Below are 18,851 nucleotides of genomic sequence, written 5' to 3' on the forward strand. Positions count from 1 at the left end.
CCAGTTATTGAACGTGTCCTGTGTGCTTGGCACTAAGGTTCTTTATAAAATTAACTTCTAGGGATGTTATGAGAATTAAATAAGATAATGACTTTTCTTTCCACCTGGAAAAGAAAGATAATAAAACCTGGAGAGGCTGAATGATCTTCCTAAGATCACGCTCCTGGCAAGTGGAACCAAGATTCAAACTTCAGTCTGTCTGCCCCTGTGTTCCTTCCGCTGCCCTGTCACCTCTCATGGTACAGGCACCAGCCTCTGGCTCTACCGTTTTCTTTACCATCATGTAAAGGAGGCATCAGAGCAGAGGGACTGCTAACTTTGATGTGAAAGAAATAACTTGCTTAATTTTCTCAGCAGTGCTGTCAAAGGGACACTGCTGTCATTATCTCTGTGAGGATCCTCATTTACAAATATGGATGATGAGGCTTGGAGACCTGGGGGCTTGTGCTGCTCCCAGATGTAGGGCTGGAACCTGGTTCCGCCTGCCTCCAGAGCCCACCCTCCCTTCTCTGTACCCGTGTTGTCCAACAGAGTGTTCGGCACTGATTGAAATGTTGAGCTATTGAGCACTTTAAATGTGGCCAGTGCAACAGAGGAACTGAATTTTTAGCTGGATATAATTTTAATTAGGTTAAATGTAAACAGTCTCATGTAGCTAGTAGCTACCCTAGTAGACACCTTGACTTACTGCAAATTAAGGCAAAGACTCAATTATAGCCCTACTTCCGCATCATTCTGTCTCCCTCCCCTCCCGCTCCTTCTTTAGTTTCTGGCTGAGGACCAACCATGTAGAAGGCAGTGAATGGATGAGGGGGCGGGCGGAGCAAGGATGATCAGACTCCATGCCTGCTCTGGCTTCTGTTCAGGGTGAGGAGATTAGACATGGGCATAAATAACTAAACTACAAAGTTGAAGGTTTAATGTTCTAAGTGCCCTAAGAGTGGAGCAGATAAGAGGCGAGGGGATAAGAAGGTTCGCCCTGCCTCCTTCCAACTCGCTGTTGGGGGAGTGCAAGAGAACTGACATGGATGTACATTAACAGTAACGGGCGTCGTAAACTGTCAAGTGCTCTGTAGACGCGAGCCATCGAAAACAACCTTGTCTCAACCTTCTGAGTTTGATAATATTCCAAGGGCCTTCATCGATGACCTCATTTGATCTTTACAAGCCCACTTGAGGTGTGTAGGATCCCATCCCCTTTCTGAGATGTTGAAAGGGGTACCCAGAAAGGTGCCTAAGGACAGGCAGCTGGTTGGGACAGAGCCTGGGGTGCGTCTCCAGGTTTCCTGACTCTGTAGTCAGGGATGCTTGCAACCCCCTCACTGCCCTTGGCAGATTTTGTGAGTCATTGTTATCCATCCACCCTTATTGCTGGCACCCGCAGGTCTCCTAGGGAAATAACTCCTGAGGTTTCGGCAACTCTGCTGCAGCTGGCGGGGATGCACTACAGCTACACCCCTGACCCAGGGCAGGTCTTTTGGATGCACCAGGGCTTTTGTCATAACAGAAGGTGTGCCAGAGAATGAGGTCAGTGGTGAGGCCATCCTGATGTGGCCACAGACCTACCCAGATTCCACAGGCCAGCAGGTTGTCCAAATGCACAGGCTTCTGAGGGACCCATCAGCATTCCTGGCACTTATTCCTGAAGGATCTCAGCCCCAGAGAATCATAAAAGAGGTCTCTTCCAATCTTTCACCCCGATCTCTATGCAGATGGGAAGATCAAGGCTCAGGAAAGGGGAGAGAATTTGTACAGCCAACAGCCAGTTAACTCCTGCTTCTGTTGTGTTGACGGTATTTCTTGACTCCCAAACCGTGTCTCCAAGCAAGCTATGTTCAGCCTTTCTTCAGGGTTTGCTTTGATGATCTAATACAACACCATGTGCCAACAATTGTATAACTGCTTTGCTGATGTCTTCACGAGATGACTACCTGCTGTCTGTCCGTGGACTGAGACTGTCAGAGCTGGCAGGCCCATCCATCATGCCCCTGGCCTGCAGATGGGGGAGACAGAAACCCAGCTAGTTCAGTGACTGGACCAGTTCACATCACCAGCTGGTGTCTTAACGGGGAGGTCTTTGTCAATTTCTGGTGCCAGGTATACATAACTTGGAAAGGTTTGAGGGGACAGTAGTCCCTTTGGCATGGAGTCTGTGTTCTAACGCTTCTTTTCCAACGGGCAGCTAGGTGAGTGGCACACACACACAGAACCATTGTCCCTCCCTCATTACGAATTTAGAGTCCATCTTGGAGGCCCTGAAACAGACACTGCTCAGCCCGCCTCTTCCATGCTCAGTTTTAAGTCTGTTTCTTCCAGGAAGACATCCCTAACTTTTCCAGCACCAAGTCCTTTCTTCAGTTCCATTGTTACCTTTTTTTTTTTTCTTTTTTCACATTTGCATTTAAAAATATTTTTACTGAAGTATAGTCAGTTTACAGTGTGTGATAGCACAGGGAACTATATTCAATTTCTTGTAGTAACTTGTAGTGAAAAAGAACATGAAAGCAAATATATGTATTTTCCTCTTTGCATTTTTATTGTCTGTCCCACTACTCTGACCGTCTACTGGATATGCAATGGAACTCCAAGGAAAGGGAATTCACCTGTTTTGAACACCTGTTCTGGGACAGGATTTGCATGATTATCTCATTTAAGCCTCTCAACAACCCATGAAGAGGATGTCATTATCCCTTTCTGGGAAGGCAGGGTGCTAAGTCTCAGAGAGGAGAGGTAGCTTTTCTCAGACCACACCACACATACCTCATTAATTTAGTCAGTAAAATTTTATGGCACACCTGCCGTGTACCAGGCACTGCTCGAGGTGGAGTGAAGCCCTTTATCTCGTGAAAAGCTTATGCACTCATGGAATGCCAAAAATAACCTACTAGACACATCTACTTAAAGCTTCATCAAACTGGATAGCCTATTGTTTCTGGAAACATCCCACAATTTCTGTGATTTGACTCTCGCTTCTTCCTCCATCAGGAAATCTTTTTAACTTTAAGAGTTCAAAGTTCACACACCTGTGGAGCCCATCTCCACCAGGAGACTTCAAACTGCAACATGGTTACCCTTTCTGGTCCTCACAACAAACTAAGGAGGTCAGTACTATTGTTACCCACCTTTACAGGCAAGGAGACTGACTGACTGAGGCTCAGAAAGGCTGGACTTGTCCCTTACTGTTCCCTTATTAGGTGTTTCTAATAAGACGTAGAACTGGGATCACAACCTGGGCAGGCTGTCTCCAGAGACCACGTACTTAAGTGTTTCTCCATCCTGAGTTAGAACTCCTTCCCTTTCTGGGATGTGTTGAAAGATGCTGTATGAGGCAGGCTGGTGTGGGGGGATGCCATATCCATGGTAGACAGTGGTCCAGGTCTGAGCTCAAGCTCAAGCTCAAGCAATTTTGTCGTCTCTCCGGACGCAGAATGTTCAGGGTATACTTGGAGATTCAAATATTCATCATACAAGATCACCCACACGTAGCTATCCTCTGGCATAGCCCCTGAGATTCACAGTAGATGTTCAGTAAATGCTTGCTGAATCTGAATCTGGATGGAGCAAATATGATAATCCTTTTCTCCCCAGCCACACTCTGACTCTCCAACAAATTAGGTTCTTCTAATTTGTAGTAGTCTCTATCACTGCAGCGTGCTACCTTAGAAAAAGAATGTGTCTTTTCCTTATTCATTATCTGATTCCTCTGCATATAAACTTCATGCTGGCTGGACCATATGAACAAGACATTGATAATTGCTTAATGAATGAAAGGATCCCAAATGGAAAAGCCCTTTACATCGAAGACCTGCCTTCCTGGCCACATGGCCACAGCTGATTGGCTTAATCTGAGTTAGGCATCCACCCTGGGTCCCATCAATTTCTCTCTCCAAGGAATTTGGAATTGGAAGTTAGAGATGGAGTCAGTTGGCTGTGGGAGACAAGTCAAAGAACTTGGTGAACTTTGGGGCTGTGAGATAAATTACCTTAGTGGTGTATGACAACCATTTATTATGCTCATAGATCACAAGGGCCTAGAATTCAGATAGGGCACCGCGGGAACAACTTGTCCCTGTTCTACCATGTCTGGCATCTTAGAAGATTCAAAAGTGGGAATCATCCCAATCTTCATTCATTCACTTGTCTGGTGGTTGATCTTGGCTGTCACCTGGGGACCTCAGTTCCTCTCCATACAGTCCCACCACATGGGCTAGGTTGAGTTCCTTCACAGCCTGGTGATTAGGTTCCAAGAGTAAGTGTCCCTAGAAAGAGAGAGAGGCAAATGGAAGCCATATTGCCTTTTATAACTTAGTCCTAGAATAAATGCAGTGTCATTCATTTTACTCATCAAGACACTCACAAAGACCAGCCCAGCTTCAACAGGAGGAGAAATAGACTCTTCCTCTTAAATGGGGAGTTGCCAGTTTCAGGAAGAACATGTAGGATTGAAACTGTTGCAGTTATCAATTTGGAAAATGCAGTCTGCCACAGGTCCTGGGACAACCATTCGGGAGGCAGCCATGATTGGTTATGTTCAAGAAGAAAAGTCACAGGTGGATTACAGGGAAAGGGTTGTGGAGCAAACCATGGTGTTGTAGGTTGGATCCTTCAAAGGAGATACTTAGAATTTGGGGTGCATGGTGTTTATAGGGATCAACACCTGTGAAAGAGAGTAGGAGGAGGCCGTACTAGGCAGAGGGAAAAGCTAGCTGTGAAGAGTCCCAACAAGAGCTTCCACCAACACTGCAGTGGGTGTTCTGGAGCAAATTTTGTCCATTGGAGTTGTCCCTTGTTGGGTCAAAATGACTGGACCTTTATATGATGCCTTTCTTCATCACGGAATGTGGGCTACGCCAGCAAGGATATGGCCTTGGGTGAGACTGGCCTCTGGAGCTAAGTCAGACCCTGAAGGAGCTGATAGTGGGAAGCTGTCTGCTGACGGCACTCCCCTCAGCTGGGCAGTGGCGTTTTCCTAGTAAGGGGATCTGTGTGATGCATCTTCTGTCCACCACAAGGGGGGGGCTTTCTAGTTCTCCTGGGTCTGGTTGTCATCCTACAAATGGGTTCCATAAAATACCCTTTGTATTCACAACACACCCCTCTCCATTAAGTTGAATGGGTTTCCATGTCTTGCAACCCAATATACCAGCCTAAGGCTCTGGGTCTCAGTTTCCCTGTGAAGTGAGGGGGGTGGATGGGCCTTCCCATTTTGAAATCTGGTGATTCTTATCCTGTGGGCCACTGCCTTTTCCCCAGCCAGCCCCGCTGTAAGTGGAACACAGCTTACTTGTAGTTGAGAGCCTCTTATCAGATACAGACCCAGACAGACACAGTCTGGCTTAGCCGTGCATGTGATTTATTCACCCCGCGCAGAAGAAAGCGCCAGGTGATATCCGAGCTGTGGCAGCGGCCAGCTGGCTCCCAGCACATTCCAGGTATAAAAATAGAATTATTGGAGCTTGGTGCTCCTTACGAGCTGATTTCAGAGTCCAGGAACACCGAGATGGCCTGGAAAATGTCGGCAAACTCAGTTCTGACCTCTGAGCCTCCAGTTTCTCCCTTGGCAAGTAAAGCAGAGCTAATGGAAGCAGATTGTTGAGGGCACAAAGGACATGTATGCTGGGCGGTTCCAGCAATCAGACTCTTGGCCAAAAAGTTCTTCAAAAAAGCACAGAAGTATAGATTTGGACAATACATAGTAGTGGAGTTGCACAAACCTAGATTTTAATTTTAGAACCTTAGTCTCTCTGAGTGTGTTTCCCCACCTTAAAAGTGTATCTAAAACCTATCTCATAGGCTTATTATGAATACTGAAAAAATAATGTGTTCTAAAGCATTTTGCACAATGCCAGGCACATTCTTGAGTGAATATTATTAGTTTCAAAGAGGAATATAAACTTTTTTTTAGTAATAGGTGTACAATATAGTGATTCACAATTTTTAAAAATTATACTCCATTTATAGTTATTATAAAATACTGGCTATATTCCTTGTGTTGTACAATACATCCTTGTAGCTTATTTTATAACTAATAGTTTGTATCTCTTAAATCCCCACCCCTATATTGCCCGTCTCCCCTTCCCTCTCCCCACTGGTAACCATGTGCTTGTTCTCTGTATCTGTGAGTCTGCTTCTTTTTTGTTATATTCACTAGTTTGTTTTATTTCTTAGATTTCACATGTAAGTGGTATATCACACAGTATTTGTCTTTCTTTGTCTGACTTATTTCACTCAGCATAACACCCTCCAAGTCCATCCATGTTGCTAAAAATGGCAAAATTTCATTATTTTTTATGGCTAAGATTCCATTTTGTGTGTGTGGGTGTGTGTTTATCTCACATCTTCTTTATCCAGTCATCTGTTGATGGAGACTTAGGTTGCTTACATATCTTGGCTATTGTTAATAATGCTCTGATCACTGGGATGTGTGTATATTTATGACTTAGTATTTTGGGGTTTTTTTGGATATATACCCAAGAGTGGAATTACTGGGTCATATGGTAATTCGATTTTTAGTATTTTGAGAAGCTGCCACACTGTTTTCCACAGTGGCTGCACCAATTTACATTTCCACTAATGGTATACAGGGGTTCCCTTTTCTCCACATTCTCACTAACATTTATTTGTACTTGTTTTAATGATGGCCATTCTGACAGGTGTGAGGTGAAACCTCATGGTGGTTTTGATGTGCGTTTCCCTGATGATTAGTGATGCTGAGTGTCTTTTCATGTGCCTGTTGGCCATTTGCATTTCCTCTTTGGAAAAATGTCTATTCAGCTCTTCTGCCCATTTTTAAAATTAGGTTATTTGTTTTTTTGATGTTGAGTTGTATGAGCTATTTATATGTGGTGGGTTTTAATCCCTTATTGGTCACATCATTTGCAAACATCTTCTCCCATTCAGTAGGGATAAAGTGGTGGAAGCGGGCATCCTTGTCTTATTCTTTAGAGGAAATGCTTTCAGCTTTTCACCACTGAGTATGATGTTAGCTATGTATGGCTTTTATTATGTTGAGCTATGTTCCCTCAATACCTACTTTCTGGAGAGTTTTTTTAATCATAAATGGATGTTGAATTTTATCACAAGATTTTTGTGCGTCTGCTGAGATGATCATATGGTTTTTATTCTTCAGTTTGTTAATGTGGTGTACCACCCTGACTGATTTGTGGATATTGAAAACCTCTTGCATCCCTGGGATAAACCCCACTTGATCATGGTGTGTGATCCTTTAATGTACTGTTGGATTCAGTTTGCTAGTATTTTGTTGAGGATTTTTGCATCTATGTTCATCAGTGATATTGGCCTGTAATTTTCCCTTTTTTTGTGATATCTTTGTCTGGTTTTGGTATCAGGGTGATGGTGGCCTCATAGAATGAGTTAGGAAGTGTTCCTTCCCCTCTGCAGTTTTTTTGAATAGTTGGAGAGGAGAGGAGTTAACTCTTCTTTAAATGTTTGGTAGAATTTACCTGTGAAGCCATCTGCTCCTGGGCTTTTTCGTTTGTTGGCAGTTTTTCAGTTAGTGATTGAATTTTATTATTAGTAATTGTTCTGTTCATATTTTCTATTTCTTCCTGGTTCAGTCTTGGGAGATTGTACTTTTTGAAGAATTTGTCCATTTCTTTTAGGTGTCCAACTTATTGGCATGTACTTGTTCATTGTAGCTTTCAGTTATTGAGCCCTGACACTGTTCCAGGCTCTGTGATGAGGGCTAGGAAAACAAAGCTATCAAAACATGCTTCTGACCTCAAGGAATTCCGGAATAGTAGGAAAAACAAATTATTGCTCTCATACAAACTCTGTCACATCCCAGCTAAGTGACCTTGGACGAGTCATTTCACTTCTGTGGGTCTGAGTTTCCTATAAAATAGAGCTAACTCTCCTTTGTTCAGAGCATTGGGTTGATAACTATATGAGATGATTGATAAGAAGCCTTGTGCAGCTACCATTTGTTGAGTATTTCCTATTACACCACAGCTGTGGTCCAGCTGGTTGGCCTTCACTTTTCCATGGGCTGCTCAGGACAGGAGACTCCTCAATGCCCTGAAACCTCAGAGAATTTGCCCAGCTTCTTTGGCCATTTGACCTGCTTTATATTTGATGGGACATGTTGAGGCAGAAGTTTGAAATAGTAATGGACCAGGAGCCAGGAAACAACAGGCTCAAGACCGTGCTTTCCTACCTTGAGGTTAAGAAAAATTGAAGTGCCCCACAGTTTAATGTTTCCATTTCTTGGCGGGGATGAGATTTGGAGTCAGGCCCTCAGGGCTTACATTACTGACTCTGCTCTTGCTGTGAAATCTGACAATGAGCCTCAGCTGGGGGCCTCAGTTTCCTCATCTGGGCAATTTGGTAATCTCTTTAGTACAGTGCCTGGCTCAGAGTAGGTGATTAATGAAAATTCCCTTTATTAATGACTATTTTTATAATTCAGAGAAAACTTAGGAGATATATAATAAAAATGGAGCTATGAGATGGAGAAATTAGTGCTCAGGGAGTTAATTTATTGTGGTGCTTTATATTTGCCACCTCAGTGCGTGATACAGAGGAAGTGCTCCATCTGGATTTGTCCTGTCCCCCTGCAGATAAGGGTCACTTTCAATCCAGGCTTCATTTTTCAAGAGTGTTTCTCTTGTCTCAGTTTTAGTCTGACTTTTTCTCTCCTCAGGAGCTTTCATCCTCTCCATGAGTCTGAAGATTATTTTTCCTGCCTGGGACACTTCAGGGATGCTGTCCCCTTGGGAAGGGAAGTGAGATGCATGCTTACTTGCTGAGGTTGTTAGTGGTCTTGAGTCAGGCCTGGGGTCCCAGGTGCCATGCTCACTTGGCCCCATCCCTTCAGGCCACTCATGGCTTTGTGGTTGCTTTCAGTGACGTATGTAGAAGGAGTTAGTCCCTCACTGTGACACACACACACACACACACACACACACACACACACACACTCATGCGTGCACATGTGCAAGTGCCCGGTGACTCACATTCTCTCCCAGTGACAGCTGATGACCGTGGAAAGCTGGACAGCTCCGGGGAGGGGGGTCCAGTCAAGTGCATCTCTCAATTCCCAGAGCGACCCAGTGGTCGCAATGACTCACTGCTCAAAATGCAGCAAGAGAGATAATGAGAGAAGACCAGGGTCAGCTTGGCTCCCACGGAGGATCTTGGAAGCAATGGTGCCTGAAGACAAATCACATTTCTGAGCTTTTGAGAGAGCTCTGAAACCCTCTCAGTTTAGATTGGGCTCTCTTCTGGGATCAGTCATCTCCGGGAGAGATGGCATTTCATTTTGGAAACCTATATTGGAATCATAATAGCTCATTGTGCCATGCATTCGTAGGCTCCCGGCCCACAGAGGTCATCTGGCAGAGGCCCCGAGTTCAGCTGCAGAATTATTTCCCAGCCCAGGCTTTTTCCAGTTCACAAACAAGGGTTTAATCATTCCCAACTTGCTTAAAAAGGTGTTAATAATTTCCAAGTACCTCTTGGGGCCTCTGTGGGCGTCTGTACATTTTCTTAATTAAACCCCCTCTCTCCTCCACGAGACCCCCATGATAGTCCTCACCTCCCAGAGCTGAAGATTCTTAAGGTCTAAATGATTTGTCCAAGACCTCATGGTGGCAATCCAAGAAAGAATTCCAAAACTTACACTCTTCCTGCTGTAGTACACAGGCCAGAGTTGTGGTTCTTCCATGATTTCTGCAAGTCCTTTCCCTCTGCTAACCTTGGTGTCTCATAACATCATCACCCACAGCGTGGACCCCCAAACACAGCTCACTGAAACGGAAGGGAAATGTGATGCAGGGTGTGACACTGGGCAGGACGCAGGTTTTCTCACTCGTCAGGTAAGGAGTTTGGTCAAATAATCTCTTGGCTTCACTCCTACTTGAACAGTTTAGAGAAGTGGTTCTCAACCCAGGCGTTCATATCCCCTGGGGGAACTTTTCAAAAACACTAATGCCCTGGCTTCTTTGTAGAGCCTTTGGTTTATTGGGCTAGAGAGGGGCTTGGGACTTCCTAGAGCTTCCTGTCCCTTCCGCTCTTGCACCTTATTGCTGAAAGTTGTCAACTCACTGTACCAGCCAGAAACTGTCACATCCAATCTAACGAGTCCTTCTGTCTCTGATATTTGTGCCAATCTTCCCTCTCTTCCTCTCCTGCTCTCCTGTAACTAAGAAGTCACCGTTATCTCCCTCCTTACTATTGAAATAGCCACTCTGGTGGTTGCCAGTCATCACTATCCGTGTCCCTCCCCTTGTTCTTACTTGAAACCTGATTTTGTGCCAGAATTCATCTCTATCCCTCATGGCTCAGGGGATACTGCCACCATTCCCAGTTTAGGAATGGGTCCTAACAGAGCCAGCCTGGGCACAGTACTCCCCCAGCAAATGTTGTTTGTCTGGGATTGGACTCGTGACCTTAGTGGCCTAATTAAACTGGAGGGAAGGACTTATAATTCTTGCTGGGGGATGCATAGTGGAAACTTCCTCTTCCCTGCTGGATATGAACAAGGAAACATACAGACCAGGTTGCCCCTTGCAACCATCCTGTGACCATGAAGGGAAACAGCCTTGGGATGACATGGATTGGAAATATATACATCCAGATATAAATATATATCTAAATCTATTTCTATACAATATGTTGTCCTAAGGCTGTTTCCCTTCATATAGTATAGATTATTATATTATATAGTATATATTATTATATTATATAGACATATGTTCCTTATGTATATTACATGTATATTACATATACATAATATATAGTTTGTGTGGAACATATCAGACATGTGATAAACATGTGATGAATCATGAATGAATGAATGAATGACTTCGCTGTCTGCTGAATCAAGTCAGCCTGGGTCCCAGTGTACTCTTGAACAAGGGTTGGCAAACTTTTTCTGTAAAGGGACAGTGAGTATATATTTAAATCTTTGTAGACTTTGGGGTCTCTGTTGCATTTGCTCAGTTCTGTGGTTGTAGGGTGAAAGTAGCCATAGAAAATATGCAAGTGAATGAACAGAGCTGTGTTCCAATAAAACTTTATTTATACAAACAGGCAGTGGGCCTTATCTGGCCCACAGGCTATATTTTGCTGACCCATGATTTAGGAAAAAGAGAAAAAGTTGGACCAGATAAAGAATGACAGATATTTGGCCTGCTTGCTGAACCTCTGGCTCCCCCTGCTAGACGTCAGTAATCCATTAAGCCCCACTTTGATGCTGAACCTGCGTTTGGTCTCACACACCTCAACCCAGACCAGCAGTCCATTAAAGAGGGTGTGCTGAGTGCAACCTGTTTGTCTTCCCTGCCGAGATAATACTCTTAGTTCCCTACAAAGCCCTGTGGTTGGGAGCTCACAGACCTGGGTTTTAGACTTGGATTTTCTGCCTGTGTTCCATGTGACGTTACCCCAGACACTCTCTCTCTCTGGATCTCGTTCATTTCTAACATTGTGCGTTTTGTTGACAGGGACTTGAGCGATTACCTAGGCAAAGATTCCATTAAAAAAAAGGCCTCCCTGGTTTTACTCTCTCGGTGTTTGCTGTGTGGTCAATTAAGCAAGGAAAGAAAATTTAAGCCAGTTGTGACAATAGAGCATTAGAACCTGGGCTCATATTTTTTCCTTTCTACCTTGCTGAGTTATTAAGGACAGATCGTGGCTTCAGTGGCTGAGAATGGCTGACATCCCATTCCAGAATGCCACCTTTCCTCCCATTGTGCCACTTGTCAGGTTTTCCAAATATGCCCCTTTCACCTTCCATTTCAACATTATTTTCATTCTGAGGCTCTTGACATGTTTAATTCCATGGCTAAGCCCTCTCCCCGTCCAAATGTCGCCACCCTTGTCATACAATTTATTTTCTACACACATATAAAATCAAGCCTGAACATTTTTCTCTACTGTGAACTTTTGAGAAATAGCCTTTGGAGCAGCCATCCATCACGATGGCAATAATACGCAGAGTAAATTCTTTTTTATTTGTTTAGTAGTTCCCATTCTAGATCAGGTTTCATCAAGTGCGGCCTGTGTCAGCAAAAAAATGCCCCTTCATTGAGTATGTTTCTCTCCTGTCAGTCAATCAAGGGAAGGGGAAAAGAAATGATCTGAAGCACCTACTGTGTGCTAGCCATGGTGCTAAAGGAGAGCGATTTATCTCCATCATGCTGATGAGACGACAGGTTCAGAGACGTTAAATGATGGAGAGAGGAGACTGGAGCGGGTTTTCAGAATCCTAGGTGTATCAGTCAGGGTTCTCCAGAGACAGAACCAGTTGTGTGTGTACACTTCCTCCTATCTACATCTGTCTGTCTATCTGTCAGTTTATCTTCCTATCTGTCATCTATCTATCGATCTATCACCTATCTTTCTACTTATCTACCTTTATATTTATCATCTGTTGAGAAATTATTTTAAGCTAGCTCATGTAGTTATAGGAGCTGGCAAGTCAGCAATCTGCAGGACAGGCTGGCAGGCTGGAAATCCGTGTAAGAGTTTATAATGCAGTCGTGAGTCTCAAATCCTTAGCACAGGTCAGCAGATTGGAAATTCAGGCAGGGTTTCCACGTCACAGTCTGGATGCAGAATTCCTTCTTCTCTGGGAAACTTTGATTTTTGCATTTAAGGCTTTTAACTGTTTGGATGAGGCCCACTTATATTAGGGAGGATAATATGCTTTCCTTAACTGATTATAAATATTTGTCATATCTATAAAAGACCTTCACAGCAACACCTACACTACCATTTGACCAAACAACTGGGCACCATAGCCAAGCCAGTTGACCCATAAATTTAGCCATCACCCTAATCCACTATTGAAATATAGTTGATTTACAGTATTGTATTAGTTTTTGGTGTACAGCACAGTGATTCAGTTATACATATATATGCATATTCTTTCCTATCATGGTTTATTACAGGATATTGAATATAGTTCCCTGTGCTACACAGTAGGTTGTTTATCTATTTTATATACAGAAGTTTGTAATGTATCTGCTAATCCCAAACTCCTAATTTATCCCTCCCCCACCCCCTTCCCCCTTTGGTAACCATAAGTTTATTTTCTGTGTCTGTGAGTCTGTTTCTGTTTTGTAAATAAGTTATTTTTATCATATTTTAGGTTCCACATATAAGTGATATCATATGGTATTTTTCTGTGACTTACTTATTATGATAATCTTTAGGTGCATCTGTTTTACTGCAAATGGCATTATTTCATTCTTTTTTATGGCTGAGTAATACTCTAGTGTGTGTGTGTGTGTGTACACACATAAAACTTCTTTATCCATTAATCTGTTGATGGACATTTAGGTTGCTTCCATGCCTTGACTTTTGTAAACAGTGCTGCTCTGAACATTGGGTTGCGTGTATTTTTTTTTTTTTAATTAGAGTTTCCTCTGGATATATGCCCAGAAGTGGGATTGCTGGAACATATGGCAACTCTATTTTTAGTTTTTTAAGGGAATCTCCATGCTATTTTCCCCAGTAGCTGCGTCAGTTTACATTCCCACCAACAGTGTAAGAGGGTTCCCTTATCACTACACCCTCTATAGAGTTTATTATTTGTAGACTTTTTGATGATGGCCATTCTGACAGGTGTGAGGTGATACCTCATTATAGTTTTGATTTACATTTCTCTAATAATTAGCGATATTGAACATCCTTTCATGTGCCTCTTGGCCACCTGTATCTCTTCTTTGGAGAAATGTCTATTTAGGTCTTCTGCACATTTTTGGCTGGGTTGTGTTGTTGTTGTTGTTATTGAGTTGCATGAGCTGTTCATACATTTTGGAAATTGAGTCCTTATCGGTTGCATTGTTTGCAAATACTTTCTCCCATTCCGTAGGTTGTCTGTTTCTCATACTTCCTCAGACTTGGGCGAACTCTGAAAGAGCTTTTGAAAGTTCTCTTAGATTCGGTTGATGATTTAGAGTGCGTGCAAGGGCCTGCATAAGATCTGGAACTTGGGAGACTCCCAGTGAAGAAATGTGGCAGATATGACCCTTCCACTGAACATTTTTATTTAGGATTTGTGGTTAGACTCTTGCTTAAAGGGCTTTACTGGCTCTTCTGTGCTCTTAGGAAAAGGTCTGAGTGTCCCACTGTGGCTTCTGAGACCCTTCCTTGTGGGGTCTCTGCCTGCTTCTGCAGCCTCGTGACCACTTGTTTGCACACTCACAGTTTCAGCTATCACTTATTTGTCATTTTTAATGACCAAATGCTCTTTTTTACCCCTGTACTTTCCCACACACTATTTTCTCCAACAGGAACACACTTCTCTCATCTATCCACTGCCTGTTCTCACATGAGGAACCCTGAGGTGACCCCTTAGGTCTCAGCTAATTACCATTTTCTTGGGAATCTTCCCAAGTGTGCAGTGGGGCTCTGATCTACAAATGTGCTGAGCTGACCAGAGGGTTTATTGCCCTGCCTGCTTGGTTAGCTGTGAGTTTTATGCAGGCAGAGTTGAGCCTCATTTCCTTGGGGCTCTCGTGCATGGAATAATGTCTGACACATGGTGGATATTTAATAAATATTTGTTCAATATCAAGTGAAAAAGAAAAATGCAACCTTTGATATTCCATGTCTTCTTTTCAATGTTTATGAGGTTGTTTTTTCTCTCCCCAAGTAAATTACTGTCTGAACGTGAGTTCCTCCAAACGCCTGTCATTATATCATAAATGTTCCTTATGAGAAACAATTAAAGAAGCCAAGAGGTGACCAGCTCTTCTCAGTAGAATTCATGTCAGCCACACAATATGTTCTCTTCTTAGAAGCAGGATCTGGTGAGCTGGCCTGGGCCCAGGTCGTGAAGGATGGTTTAGCGGTTGGATGGAAACATGGAATCATCGCCCCCATGGACTCGCCCTGAGGCTGCTCCGGGAAGAGTGGCAGGAGGATGACAGGTACGCACGTTCAGAATTACTTCGAGGTGGTCTCGGCCCCATTTACTGTCCCCAGGAGTCCTCTCCAGGGTTTGATGTGGACACATTAGAAGCACACGTGAAGACAATGATGTATATGTGTTTAGTCTGAACTTGTCCAGCACGGCTGTGTCACCGTGGAGCGCAGCTGCCTCGCAAAGAGAAGAAAGATGGGGGTGTTAATCATCATGGCAGCCCGTTCTTCCTCCTTCAGTCCTTCTGCCAAGGCTGCAGGGCTGGTCACCATCTTTTGAGCTTTCATCTCACTCTCCTCTAAAAATGACCTGGATGTCCTCTATGTTGGAAAACCTTAAGGAGTTCAATTCAAGTCCCTTTATTTCAAACTTTCCTGAATAGTTATGTTTAACTTGTTTAAAAATGTCTTTTGAGGAACTGAGAGAAGCATTAGGAATGCAATCATGAGCAAAGAGACAGAGACCCTGCCCTCAGGGAACTTACCTAGGTTGTACTGAATCTGTGCTCAGAGAAGGGAATGCAGAAGTGGACACGACTCCCCACGTCCCCAGCAGGGATTACAGCTGGCCGAGCACTGAGTCCGTGCCTGGCACTCAGTCAGGTATTTTACATCCATCCCCACAACCATCCTTTGAAGTAGATATTATTCTGATTGGTTGTTTATTTATCTGTTATAACTGCAGTGCACCCAAGACACAAAAAGGGAGCATTTGGGCTGGGCTTGAAAGAATGTGTAGAAATCCATCATGAGGAAAATGTGGGGAGGAAATTCTAGGCATAGACACAGTGCTGCATCTGGAATGTTGGATGGCTGCTCGGGTCATGAGGTTGGAGGGGTGGAAGGAGGGATAGGGAATGAGCCTTCTAAGGGGGAGTTAGGACGGTTGTGGAAAGGAATCTTGACCGCTTTCTTACGGGGTGGAAGCTATTAGTTATGTTTAAGCAATAGGGTGACATAATCAGAGGTGAGAGTAAGAACTATAGAGGCAGTACACAGAATTGGCCGGGTGGGGGTGACAGAGAGCGCAAACTTGGGCCATCATTAGGAAGCCACTGTAGTTGGTCTTGCAAATAATGAGTCTCTGTTGTGGACCCATGGATGGGTCAGTCTGATGTGTTCCATTGAGAAGCTGCTGATCACTGGTTGCTTATTACTGGTTACTTAGATACAAATAATTTTTCCACATTTCTCTTATAATTACAAACTCTTTGGCCAATATCAGAATTTTTTTTTAGCCACCTGAGGAAACAATAAATCACTATATTTAGGTAACAGTAATGACAGTGTAGAGGATACTGGAATGCATGGCCCAGATATTACCTCTGTACTTAAATTATTCCTCTAGCTGCTGGGAGGGCTGCCAGCAGATAGCCCTCAACACTTAGTCCCCTTTGAGGATTGTATCAGCTGAAGAGAGTTACCTCTTCTGAGATCACACTTCCTTCCAGGGGCAGCCCACATCCAATGGCTGAACTCTGTGGAGGTATACATGCCTTGCCCCTTTCCCCCAGTTTGGGGTAACTCTGAAGGTCCCTCTCCATCTCAGAGCTCCCTATAATGTTGGCTGAGATCGCTGTTGAAGCCCACATCTTCTTCTGCCTGACTCTGCCACCTTTCCTTTCATTCCCTTTCAGGATGTGGGGATCCTGAGAGTACTCCCTGATACAGTTTGTGCATGCACGTCTCCATCCCAGTCTGCTACTTGGGGGACTAGCTAGTGATAATTGCAGCTAATGTTTGTCTGTGCCTGACAGCGTGTGAGGGAGTTTATATACATAGTCCTCTTTCATTCCTACAGTAACCATGGGTAGTAGGTAGTCCATCATAACATTCCTACACCATTGTGTGGACACCAGAGAAGTTTCCTGTCTGTGAGCCTAGGTCAACTTTAGTCCTTCCTGAGAGAGGGCAGGGCAGAGAGCCCTAACCCCTTTAGACATATGAGAAAGTGAGGCCCACAGAGAAATAATTTTCCCAAAATCACAAATCTAGGAGTGTCGCAGAGTTGTCCAGCTTTCTGATCGGTTCTACTGCATATAGGTGTTCCCATTCCTACTCATGCTTTTTAATACAGCACATCCTAGGCAGGCTAGGCTGGGCCGGGGTTTCTGTCTGCGGTCTGAAAGCTGTAAGTGCCCGCCTGCTAAACTCTCACTGAAAATGTGTGGCCTGAGACAAAATGGAAAGGAATGACTCTTACACAATGTTAGTGCCAAGGAGGCCCTTAGCATCTAACTCAGGGATTTCAAACTGTCACCTACAGAGCTGCCTCGGGGGCTTGAGAGAAAAGAACAGGGAAAGAGAAAGAGCAGAATGGAAAATAAAAGGAAGGGGAATAGGTGTGAGAAAGAAAGAAAAGATGAGAAGAGATTAGGGAAACGGGGGAGGAGGGGAGGGAAAAGGAGGAGCGGTGGGGGGAGAAAGATGCTGGCCGGCTGCTCTCTGAAATAAACAATGGCAACTTTCCTGCCCGTGAGGCAGCCGCTTATGTGGGGCTTTGAACTCCTCAGGACAGTATGCTTTGTCATCTGGAATAATAAACGCAAACCTGGTGGCCCAAGGAGCCGGCAGGCGGTGACTGGGGGGTGCAGCTCGCGCTCTGCCACCATGGGCAGCCCGCTGTCTGTGTCTGCACAGAAGAGCTGGGGAAGGCATCCTCGGGGAGGCACTGGGGCCAAGAGGGCTCTCAGCTGGTGCTGAGTGAGCTTTTCAAAGTAAACAAGGGCTCTGGGGCCAGGGAGAGCCTCCTGTTGGTGGGGACTCTGATGCGAGGTGGGCCCTGGAAGGAGCTTGGTATTTTTAGCTCGCCTGTTGCTTTGAAAGAAAGAAAGAGGGAAAGAAACAGCCACAGTGTGCAATCTATTATTTTCTAGGACATAATAGTTAACAGCTCCAAAAACATGCTGGCTGCGCGCCACAGCTCATCAAGGAGCATCTCACCGCAGAATGAGCAGAGGATGAACACCACGTGTCTCAGAGTGCTGGCTGCTGGCGCGCGGGGCTCGGGGTCTAGCTCCACGCTTGCCTCGCCTGGGCCCGATGGCAGTCACTCACCTGTTGGCTCCTTGGTGCATCAACACTCTCCTCTGTCCTTTAAGGGAAAGCGTTCTGTTTGATTGGCCCCAAGGTGAAGTCTTACTTCCCTAGGCCACTAAGACATCATGGAAACCCTATGGGGTTAGGAGTTGGGCCAGGGACCTGCCCTGCCCACTTGCTTGGATGAGTCTCAGTTACCTGGAGCTTAGGTGAGCTCAGCAGGCTCTCTGAGTTTTAACACTAAACAAGCCTTCAAAAATACAAATGAGGAGAGGTCCTGAGAGGCCAGGTGGGTCCTAGTGCTCTGCACCAAATAAATGGATATTTGTTGAGTGAACGAGTGAATAGGAGGTATGGTAGGGGGTGATGGCCCACCTTCACCTGCAGGAATAGAGGATATTGGATGTTCTCGTACTACTTGCAGCTTTGTGCTCTCTAAACCTCCAGGAGGGGTAAAGAAACTTTAACTCTGGGGTGGCAAGCAGAGCTGGCGGATGAGCAGAGAGGAGACGCTGGGGCCATGGGGGATACAGGGCGCTGCCCAGAGTGCACGAGTGTGTGAGGCAGCGCTTGCTCTGTGAGGGAAGGATGCTAGACCAGGATACGGAAGACCCAAGCTTGCCATCTCCTGGCAGTGGAGACCTGGGGCAGATCTGCCTTCCCAGAGGCACAGCCTTTTCGGGCGTTGAGACTCCCACCCTCTGCTCTCCTGCAGCGCCGCAGGCCGACCTCTGTGCAGGCCTTTCTCTCTGTCCAGGATGATCCTTCCTGTTCTCCTAACTGTCCTCGCCACCCTTCCGCCTTGCCCTGTTCCACTCCATCCTCCACGCGGCCTCTGAAGTGATCTCCCAGCGTGAAGAGCAATGGGGCCACGCTCTGGCACACAGCGGCCAGCAGCCCCTCTGCCTCAGGCTGATGCC

The sequence above is a fragment of the Camelus ferus genome, chromosome 13 (assembly GCF_009834535.1).
Source record: "Camelus ferus isolate YT-003-E chromosome 13, BCGSAC_Cfer_1.0, whole genome shotgun sequence".
Lineage (NCBI taxonomy): Eukaryota > Metazoa > Chordata > Mammalia > Artiodactyla > Camelidae > Camelus > Camelus ferus.